This window comes from Dipodomys spectabilis, unplaced genomic scaffold (genome assembly GCF_019054845.1).
Source record: "Dipodomys spectabilis isolate Male_0828 unplaced genomic scaffold, ASM1905484v1 ptg000166l, whole genome shotgun sequence".
NCBI lineage: Eukaryota > Metazoa > Chordata > Mammalia > Rodentia > Heteromyidae > Dipodomys > Dipodomys spectabilis.
Genome location: NW_024870843.1, coordinates 2,107,018 through 2,118,030, shown reverse-complemented (window position 1 = coordinate 2,118,030; position 11,013 = coordinate 2,107,018).

Genomic DNA, 11,013 nt, shown 5'->3' with positions numbered 1-11,013 from the left:
TCTTATGTGTACTGCTTTATAAATGGAGATTTTCTCCTAGGCTCAAAATTATTTCATTGATTGGGACATTTTGCAATATGCTAAACAGAGAGTTACCTGGAAGGAAGGTCCTAGAAGGCAAAGCATCTACTAAGACAATGGAAACATATGATATGGCATGCTTAATGTTTTAATTTGTGCACTGAACTAACAGGAGATAATGACACACTAAGAAATCTGCCAATTATGCCAAATAAAGAGATATGGTGAAGGTCAGAGAAAGGACATTGATTTCATCATATTCATGACAAGACAAAACCTTAGCACACTATCAAAATACTAATCCATACTCACATATTTTCTTATTCACCCATATCATTAGGACTGAGTCATATGTATGAGATCTCAGGACTTCCAGAACAGGAAGATCTCGGGGAGAGCCTAATATTGGTCTGCCATTTTGGACATAAAATAACTAGTTTGATGAAAGCCCTTAGTAATATCCACAAATATGTGCATTTATCCTACTACACTTGATAAGTATCCCCTCCCTAGATTATCTTTGGTTTGGTCACTTGCTGACTTAGCAGCTGTCTGGTAGCTCTTTTGTGACTTCACTTTATTCACCAGAAATGGAGGAGAGACTGACCACAACACATTTGTTTTTTTCTCAATGAGCAGTGAGTGGCAGGGGAGTATTTAAGAAGCTCCCCATGTTCTCAGTTAGCTAGTACCACCTAGATTCCAGCTCAAATCTTTTTTTGGGGGGGGGTCTGATCGTGGGGCCTGAACTCTGGGCTTGAGCACTGTCCCTCAGCTCTTCAGCTCAAGGCTAGCGCTCTACCACTTTAGCCACAGCGCCACTTCTGGCTTTTTTCTTTTTGCTTATGTGGTGCTGAGGAATCGAATCCAGGGCCTCATGCATGCAAGGCAAGCACTCTACCACTGAGCCAACTTCCCAGTCCATCCATCTCAAATTTTGATAAACAGATACAGAACATACATGTAACTTATTGTGCCAGATTCACAGCTAGAGAGGTAGATGAGAAAGTGGAAGGGCTTGGTGTGAAAGCCACAGGTTCATATGAAGCAGAATTCTAAGGATGTGGAGATGAAGCGAGCTACGTGAAAGGGAAAGGAGAGGCAGCTGAAGCAGAAGAGCTCCTAGAGAGAGAAGATAGAGGACGTTTGAGGTCACCTGAACATCAAGGTAACCCGTCTGAGGTACAACAGTCTGGTTGTGCAGAGCCATAGAGAGAAGTTGGAAGACCATCAGCAAGTGCTCTTGCCCATTTCTAGGGAGCTCCCAGAATGACAGGGTAAGAATTGGTAGTTTCCCAGAGCACTGCGGCTGAGCACATCTCAGATCCCTTGTTACCATGATAATTGATATTGGAGAGGAGCAGCAAGAGTTGTATGAGGTGATTGCAACTCACTATGTGGAGGCTGTTCTGCAACATTGTGGAGTGTGGTCTCTCAGGATGCTTAGGGCAAAGATCCTATAGCTGGTGTCAAAGAATGCAATCTACTTGGAGTAGACATTTATAGATGACATGTGCCTGAATACAACAAGCTGATAATGAGCTGCTAGAGGTAGTTTCCCTAAAGATCTAACAGCCAAAACTGTACAGGCAAACCCAGAGCTCTGCACCACATCAGGCCACCATGTCAATTGCTTCTACCATAGTACTGGCTACACAGTTTGCACACCCATGACCTTGTTACCCTGATTGTGCCCCACAATCCCTCACAACTTTTACTCTTTCACTTTGTCTATGTTTCCTTTTCCCTGCTAAACAGTTCTCGATGCCTGTATTAGCTACCCCAACCCGTGCAAAACTGTTGCTTCTAACCAATTTCCTGACTCTGGAACTCAGCAATTGCAGTCACATTTACCCTTTACCTGGTATCCTAGTCACTACTACTCTTTTCTGCTACCCATAATTCATAACACCATGGTTCCAGCCATCTGAACCCTGACACTCCTATCTCTGATACCTCATTCCCAAACCAAGCAAGGGAATAGTGGGCACAGATAGTCGAGTTGGATACTATTTTTGCAAGCACATCAGGACAAGTTATTCCTCAGGTATTTAATACGAGGGACTAACTGGTGGTGGAAAGAAAACAGCTTACTCAAAGGTGACTAAAATCCAAGGACATGACTTATAACTTATTGCAAGGTAAAGAAGGCCTTGCAGTGAAAGTTGATGAGAAAGAAAATTTTACAAAACATATTGGGGATGATGCAAAAGTTGAGCTTAGTCTCTTCTACTAGTGGTCTGAATTATTTTATGACATAGATATGTAATTTCTTTGCATTTAAAAATTATATGAAAATGCATATTTATGCTGTATTTATATTGATGGAATAGTTGCATAAGATCACGTTAATTATATTCAATAGTTTATGCTCTATGATATGCTCATGAGTCTGCCTTTGGCAATATGAATTGAGCTCTCTAACAACAAATGGAATTTCATTGTCAATTACTACAAGAAGATTATTCGTGCTAGTACCAAAATGAATGCTGGAACAATAAAATTGTATAAAACTACAAGTTTGAAGTGAGGGGGTCAGTGGTAAGGGCTATGATAAAAGAGAAATTCTTCACTGTTGAATCTTGGAAAAATAGAAGGTGTTTTCTTGAATTACTAGCTTTTAAAACATTCTTAGAAAACAGAACATTGTTTTTTATTCTTGCTATCTGGAACCTCTTTAATGAATGGTTTAACAAAAAATTATCAAAACGACTTTGAAAATTCAATGATGTGAATTATCACATTAACATTATACTCAAAGTTGCCTTGAGATTCACGATGGCTATATTCCTTTTCTATTAAATTAATGGAATGATTGGACAGTCCATGACACTTGTTCCAAAACAAAAAATATAATGGAGAGGAAAAAAAAGAAGAGTAGTTCCTGGAAAATGGCGGAGAAAAGCTGGAGGCTAAACAAGCTCTCGCATAGAAATCAGTTTTAGTGTGCCAGTGAACAGTCCTAGGCTGGAGAATTACACCAAGTGTGTAATCACAGTATGAGAATTTGGCCAGAGAGGGAAAATCCAGGCAAGGAGACAGATCTGAGCACTTGCTGGTAGCCGTGGCTGTGATGGTGGTGGCCCCCCGCCATACCTACAACACAGAGAATCCTGGACAAAGGTGCCAGACTCAGCAAGCTAGCAGATTCTACTCAACACCAGCAAGAACTGACAAGAAGCAGATATCTTCATCCTACAGGTCGCAGACCAGAGACTACAAAGGAACCAAGACTCTACTCCACAGAGGGGAAAGTCACTCAGCCCAGGCAGTGAAAACTCTGCCCCCAAAGGAGTGTCTTTCTTCACTGGGTAAACAGAGCCAGAGGCTGACCCTCCCTTTGGCAGCCTAGATAATCAATTGAAATTCAGTAAACATAAACCTTGAGAATGGCTCCAGTCTGGGCTCTGTCAATGTCTCAGAATCTAGCCCCTCAGGGAAAAGCTACTGTTTGCTGAAAGGCCTCAACTGGACCCAGAACCTAGCCTCATCACAGCATCTCCAAACTAGAGGAAACAGCCATCTTCCTCTTTTGTGTCACTCAAAACAGATCTCATTCCCACTGAATTAGCCTGGGAGGAGGATCACAAAATTCTTGGTAAAGCAGAGTATTTTTCTGCCTGCCCAAACAAACTGATTTAAGAAACCAATCAAGCCACAGGAAAACCAAACACCACAAGCAGACCAGAGACTCCACCAAGGGACTGGTTATGGACAAACGGGAGATACAGGATATTCCCATTCACCCCCCCCACCCCCCAAAAAACTAAAAGAACCCTATTTTATCCCTATTTTTAATTATGAATTTTAAAAAAATTGTATTCTATTAATCTTTTTTCCTCTTATAATTTTTATTTTAGGTGAATATGCGTGTGTATGTTCTTTTTTATTTTTATTTTATTTCTATTGAACTTTTGGTTTTTTTATTTCTTTCTCATTCTTTTCATTTTTTCTTCTCTTTCATTCTTTTTTTTGGGTGACTTAATTGCTATTCTGCTCATCTTCATATATACCTGTCATCGATTATTAGACCTTATCCCTCTTTGTGTACACACATAATCCAGAAATTTATTACTAATTCAAAACCTCTTAGGCTTAAATTCCTTAATAACAGTATTATCTCTTTATACGTATATAATATTTTAAGTATTTTTATTTTTTAGTTTTTCATATCTCTTGCTACTCCTCCCCTCCTCTCATCCTATCTGCGTTTTTCTCTCAATATTACTTCATTAAACTTGCATAATTTTTGTGTTTAAATTTTTAAATTTAAATTTTTGTTTTTCCATTTTTTCTTGTCTCTTTTTTACTCTTCTCTTTCTCCTATCATTCTGTCCAATCCACTTCCCTCTTTAAGATTAAGACTTAATTTATTTTACTCTTTTCACCTTTCTACATCTCTCTAATCCTATTTTCCCCACATTTCTCTCTAAACCTAGTAATTTCTGGTTTTCCAAATTCTACTTTGCTGTTCTAAGTCCATTAATACATAGTAGTTTGACATTCAATAGATTGTATCTGTTGAACTAGATTGTATCTGCAGACTTTAGACTGTACAACTACAGGACTTTGGTTGATGCCTTAAAATAGTGTTCTAGCACAAAGCTGGTATTACTTTCATACTAAATAGAGGCATTCATGGTATCCATTAAAAGACAGCTGAAAGAAGTCAGGGAGACCAGAAAGGGAATGTTGAATGGAGCCAAAAGAAGGAATGGAAGTCCAAGGAAACCATAACCAATCAACTAAGTGATTTGAGAATAAACACTGAACACCAAAGTAAGGAAATAAAGAAATTCATACAAGATCTAAAGCAAGGCTCCAACAAAGAATTTGAAGCCATCAATGCCAAGCAATTAGAAGCAAAAGAACTAAAAAAAAACAAAATAGAAATTCTTGACAGTAGGTTAGACCATGCAAAAGATCAAAACTCGGGGATTGGAGACAGCTTAGACATTATAGAGAAAGAACATACAACTATCCAAGATAAATCCAAGAAATATGATAGACCTATTCAAATATTGGAAGACACCATCAGAAGGCCTAATCTGAAGATATCAGGTGTAGAAGAGCACCCAGAAACAGAAGTTAATGGTCTAGGGAATTTGTTTCACAGGATCCTAGCAGAAAACTTCCCAAATATGTAAAATGATAGGTCTATTCAAACACAAGAAGCTTTTAGAACCTCAAATAGACCAGACTAGAACAGGACATCGTATCACCACCTTTTAATCCCCATAGGATCAATTCAGACCAAGGAAAAGATCCTCAAAGTTGTCAAGGAGAAAAGATCAACCACCTATTAGGGAAACCAATTAGAATCACCTCAGATTTTTCAGCAGAGACTATTAAAGCAAGAAGGCCTGGATTGATGTAGGCCATGCCTTAAAATCAAACAACTATCATTCAAGCATACTGTACCCATCTATACTCTCCTTCATAACTGAAGGTCAAATAAAAACCTTCCATACAAAAGAAAAACTGAAACAATATATCTCTACTAAACCAGCCTTACAAAAGATACTTAATTATGTCCTACACAGAGAATACCAACAGGACCACAATAAAGGCCATGAAACCACACCCAAACTGAGAATCCAAGAACCATAGGAAGAACCCATTTGGTGCAGCCCTCAAGAAGGTGGATTAAATGGCAGGAACTCCCAAATACCTCTCAATCCAATCTCCCAACATTAACAGTTTTAACTCTCCAATTAAGCAACATGGACTGTCTAGTTGGATTAAAAAGAAAGATCCTTCCATCTGCTCCCTTCAGGACTCACACCTTTCCCATAACAACAAACACATTTTGAAAGTGAAAGGCTGGAACAAAATCTACCAAGCAAACGGCACCCCAAAAGATGCAGGAATTGCAATACTAATATCAGATAAAATAGATTTCAAATTAAAATTAGTGAGAAGAGATAAAGAAAGTCACTACATACTAATTAAGGGATCTCTCCTTCAGGAGGATATTAAAATTCTAAATCTCTATTCACAAAACAATGGAGGACCCAAATTTATTCAAGAAACACTACTTTCTCTCAAATCTCACATAGTTCTAAAGACATTAATTGTTGGGGACTTTAACACACCACTACTCCCACTAGATAGATCAACTCGGCAAAATCTCAACAGAGAAACCGCAGATATAAACAACTGCATAGATCACCTAGATTTAATTTTTTACCCAGCAATATCAGAACACACGTTTTTCTCAGCAGCATATGCAACTTTTTCCAAAGTAGACCACATTTTTAGATCAAAATGCACACTTGTCTAAATTCAAAAACATTGAAGTTATACCTTGCATTCTTTCTGACCACAAGGGATTAAAATTAGAACTCAACACCAAAACCACCAAAGAAAGTCCTGTAACACATGGAGGCTGAAGAACACACCATTGAATCACCAGTGGGTCATGGAAGAGATCAGAAACAAAATTCAAATGTTCATAATATTCAACAAAAATGAACACACATATTACCAGCTCCTCTGGGACACAGGAAAGGCAGTACTCAGAGGCAAGTTTATAGCTCTGAGTTCCTACATCAACAAATTGGAGAGATCTGAAACCAACAATTTAATGAGACATCTGAGCCTCCTTGAAAAAGAGCAGCCGGATAAAACCTAATCCGGCAGATGGAAATAAATTATTAAAATTAAATGAATTAGAATCCATAAAAGTATAGAAAGAATCAAGAAAAAAGAAGTGGTTCCTCAAAAATTAACAAAATGACAGATCCTTAGCAAATCCTGTTAGAAAGAGAAGACAGGTGCTGGGAATGTGGCTCAGTGGTAGAGGGCTTGCTTTGCATGCATGAGGCCCTGGGATTGATTCCTAAGCTCCACATAAGCAAAAAGAAAAAGAGCCAGAAGTGGCGCTGTGGCTCAAGTTGTAGAGAACTAGCCTTGAGCTGAAGAGCTGAGGGACAGCACCAAATCTAATATTAGAATGCCTAGCTACATCAATAAGATAAGATGCAAATGTAAAAGGGATCCAAATACGGAAAAAAGAAGTAAAACTCTCGCTCTTTGTAGATTATATGATTTTATAATTAAAGAATCCCACAGACTCTATTCCCAAATTACTCAAGCTGAATCAAAACTTTGGCAAAGTAGCAGGGTATAAAATTAACGCTCCAAGATCAATGGCTTTTCTGTATGCCAACAATGAGAAAAGCATGGCTGAAATCAGGAAAGCAACACCATTAATAATAGCCCCACGAAAAATAAAATACCTAGGAATTAACTAAACCAAAGAAGTGTAGGACCTCGATGATGAAAATTTTAAAAACCTGAAAAAGTAAACCAAAACAGAACTTAGAAAGTGGCAAAAACTCCCATACACCAGGATTGGAAAGATCAAAATCCTGAAAATAGCAATATTTCCCAAGGCTATCTACAAATTCAATGCAATACCTATCAATATTCCATCCTTATTCTTCAAGGAAATAGAAGAGGCAATCCAAAAATTCATATGGAACAATAAAAGACCCCGAATAGCTAAAACGATCCTCAACAGAAAGAACAGTGCTGGAGGAATATCAATACCAAATTTCAAACTCTAATACAAAGTCATGGTAATCAAAGCAGATTAGTACCGACACAAGAACAGACCTCAGGACTAATGGAATAGAATTGAAAACCCATAAGTGTACCTACAGACCTATAGCCATCTAATTTTCGATAAGGGAGCTGAAAAAAATAGAATGGAAGAAAGTCTCTTCAGTAAATGGTGCTGGCAAAATTGGTTAACTACTTGCAGAAAATTAAGCTAGATCTTTATGTATCACCCTGCACCAGAATCAACTCCAAATGGATCAAAGACCTCGGAGTCAAACAGACACCCTGAAAACATTATAGGATGGAATAGGAGAAACCCTAGGACTCCTTTGCACAGGCCAAAATTTTCTTAATAGAGACCCAGAAACACAAGAAATCAAAGAAAGTTTGGACAAATGGGATTGCATGAAATTGCAGAGCTTCTGTATGGCAAAGGACATAGCTAGCAAGATCAATAGAAGCCCACGGATTGGGAGAAGATCTTCACTAGCCATCCAACAGACAAGGGTCTCATATATAAAATATACTTGGAACTCAAAAATTAAATCCCCCAACAACAAATCCTCAAAGAAAGAACTGACCCGAAAATAAGTGGGCTAAAAATTTAAAGAGAAACTTCTCTGAAGAGGAAAGAAGGATGGACAATAGACACATGAAGAAATGTTCAACCTCTCTAGCCATAAAAGTAGTACAAATCATACCAACATTGAGATACCACCTCACCCCAGTAAGAATGGCTATAATCAAGAACTCTAATAACAACAGATGATGGAGGGGATACCGGCAGAAGGGAACTTTTCTGAAGTGTTTGTGGGCATGTAAAGTTGTCTAACCCCTTTGGAAAGCAGTATGGAGGTTCCTCAGAAGATGCCACATAGAACTCCCCTATAACCCAGCAATCCCACATTTGGGCATTTACCAAAATGGTCCCAAGCAATACCATACTAAACCTACCAGCACAACTCTGTTTACTGCAGCATTAGTTACCATAGCTAAGATATGGAACCAACCAAGATGCCCCTCAGTAGATGAATGAATCATGTAAATGTGGTATATATACACAATAGAATTCTATGCCTCCATCAGAAAAAAATGACATTGCCTCATTTGTTAGGAAATGGAAAGTCCTGGAAAAACTTTTATTAAGTAAAATAAGCCAGTCCCAAAGAAACATAGGTCCTATGGTTTCCCTTATTTGCAATAACCACTGTATGTCTGAGACAAGCAGAAAAGTTCAGACAAGTTGATGTCAGGCGAAATGAACCCCAGCATAAGGATTCTAAAGATATTTTTCCTTAATGTGATTGTTCCTAACATATTTATAAGATGATTTCTTTGTTGCATTGAATGTCCCTCACCCACGGTATAATCCTTGCTTTCACTGTATTTGATGCTGGTATAATTTGTGGAGGAGATGGGAAAAATCAAATCGTTTAAATAGGGTTACTGGTGGACGCATTGCAGCGATGAGATGTACAAGACATTATGTAGAAAAGGAACTTTCAACTTTGGCCGGTGAGCGTGGGGGGCGGGCAAGGGGGTGTCTGGAGAGCCGGGAGGGGATTAGAACAGATGGGAAGGGGAAAAAAAGGAGGATGCAACAATGCTTGATGAGAAATGTACTCATTATCTTTCCCATGTAATTGTTACCCCTCTGTATAGTATTTTCTCAATAAAATAAATAAATGGATGTGCTACAGAATATATTCTAAATGTAATATTTAATGCTATTGGATTACTTGAAGACAAAGGTTTACAGAAAAATTTAAATTTCAGATAAACTGTAATATTCCAATAATCATGTTAAAGATATATAATTTAAAAATTCATGATTCAAGGCAAACCCTGGCAGGAAAGTCTGAAAGACGCTTATCTGGAAACAGGAAGTGACACTGTGACTCAAGTGGTAGAGGGCTCCTCTAGAGCTGAAGAACTCAGGGATATGTTTACACCCAGGTCCTGAGATTAAACCTCATGACTGACAAAAAGAAAATAAAATTTAAAGAATTAAAGCATTAGTGCTGGGAAAGAGATTCAGTAGTAGAATGCTTCTTTTGCATGCATAAGGTCCTGGGTTCAATTCCTCAGCACCACATAAGCAGAAAAAAACTGGAAATGGCTCTGTGGCTCAAGTAGTAGAGCATTAGCCTTGAGCTGAAGAGCTCATAAGGGTCAGTGCCCAGAACCAGAGTTTAGGCCCTCCTACCACCACCACGACCAACAACAAATTAAAGCATCAAACAACCTGAAGATGTTGTCCAGAATAATGAGTGCGGCATTATCCATTTACATGACTTAGTGACTTTAAACCTAGTTTACCAGGGCAGGTAGTGAGCAATTTGTGTGTTTGCCAAAACCTGCAAAATTATTTTGAACTTTCCCAAGGAGGAAGAAAGGAGAGAATGGGGGGAAGAAGGGAAGTGTTTGGTGAACTTGCCTTTTGGTTCAGTGGTTGTTTCTGGAGTCAAATTCAGAGAAATTCTGCTTGCAATCCTAGTTGCATGGGGAATGAAGAAGCCATGCCGTGGAAGTGGTTTTGCCCTGTCCTTGACCTGGTTCCAACCACCACTGCACAATCCATGTCCCACTTCAGGATCAAGATGCCTTGAAGACTACTGATCCACTGGGCAAGTGGAACTAACCACAGCCAGAAAAGGCAAAAAATGCAATGCCGAGGGCAACACTGGAAATCTACACCAGGCAGAGATTTTTTTAAAATATTTTATTGTAAAAATACTATACAAAGGTTTTACAGTTACATGAGTAGGGTAATGAGTATATTTACTATCGAGCATTGTTATCTCCTCCTTTTATTTTTTCTCCTACTACACTTTCCCTCCCCAACTCTCCAACTCCTCCCGCCTTGACCCCTGCCCGACACTGTAAATTCATTTTCGACTCAGTGTCCTGTAATCTCATCGTCACAATGAGTCAACCTGCATCCCCATTTAAGCATTCTGCTATATCCCTTCCACTCCCCAAATTACAAAATATGTATATAAGATGCAGAACACTGGAATCAAATACAGTGATAACAGGGATTATACCATGGGAGGATAAACCTACAAAAGAATCACAGAGTGCATTATAAGTATATTAAAAACAAAAGCAAGAAAAATAAATAAAACACTTGTGTCTCTGACTTAGGGTACATTCCGTTTAACATCATCTTATATGGTCATATTATAATAGCCTTTAATCTTCTCTGCTTGTCCTAGACATATGCTAGTCCTTGAAAACAAGGGAAACCAAGGGTTTCATGCTTTTAAAACTTATTTATATCTCCCACTTCTTTTTATCTCAGTGAAGGAAAATGTTAGAATGTAGAAATTATATGTGGCACCTATTTCTTGCAGTACCACGAAGGGGAGTGGCACTTCCTAATGGGAGTCCTGGGATGAAAACCACACCAGCCCATGTAGACCC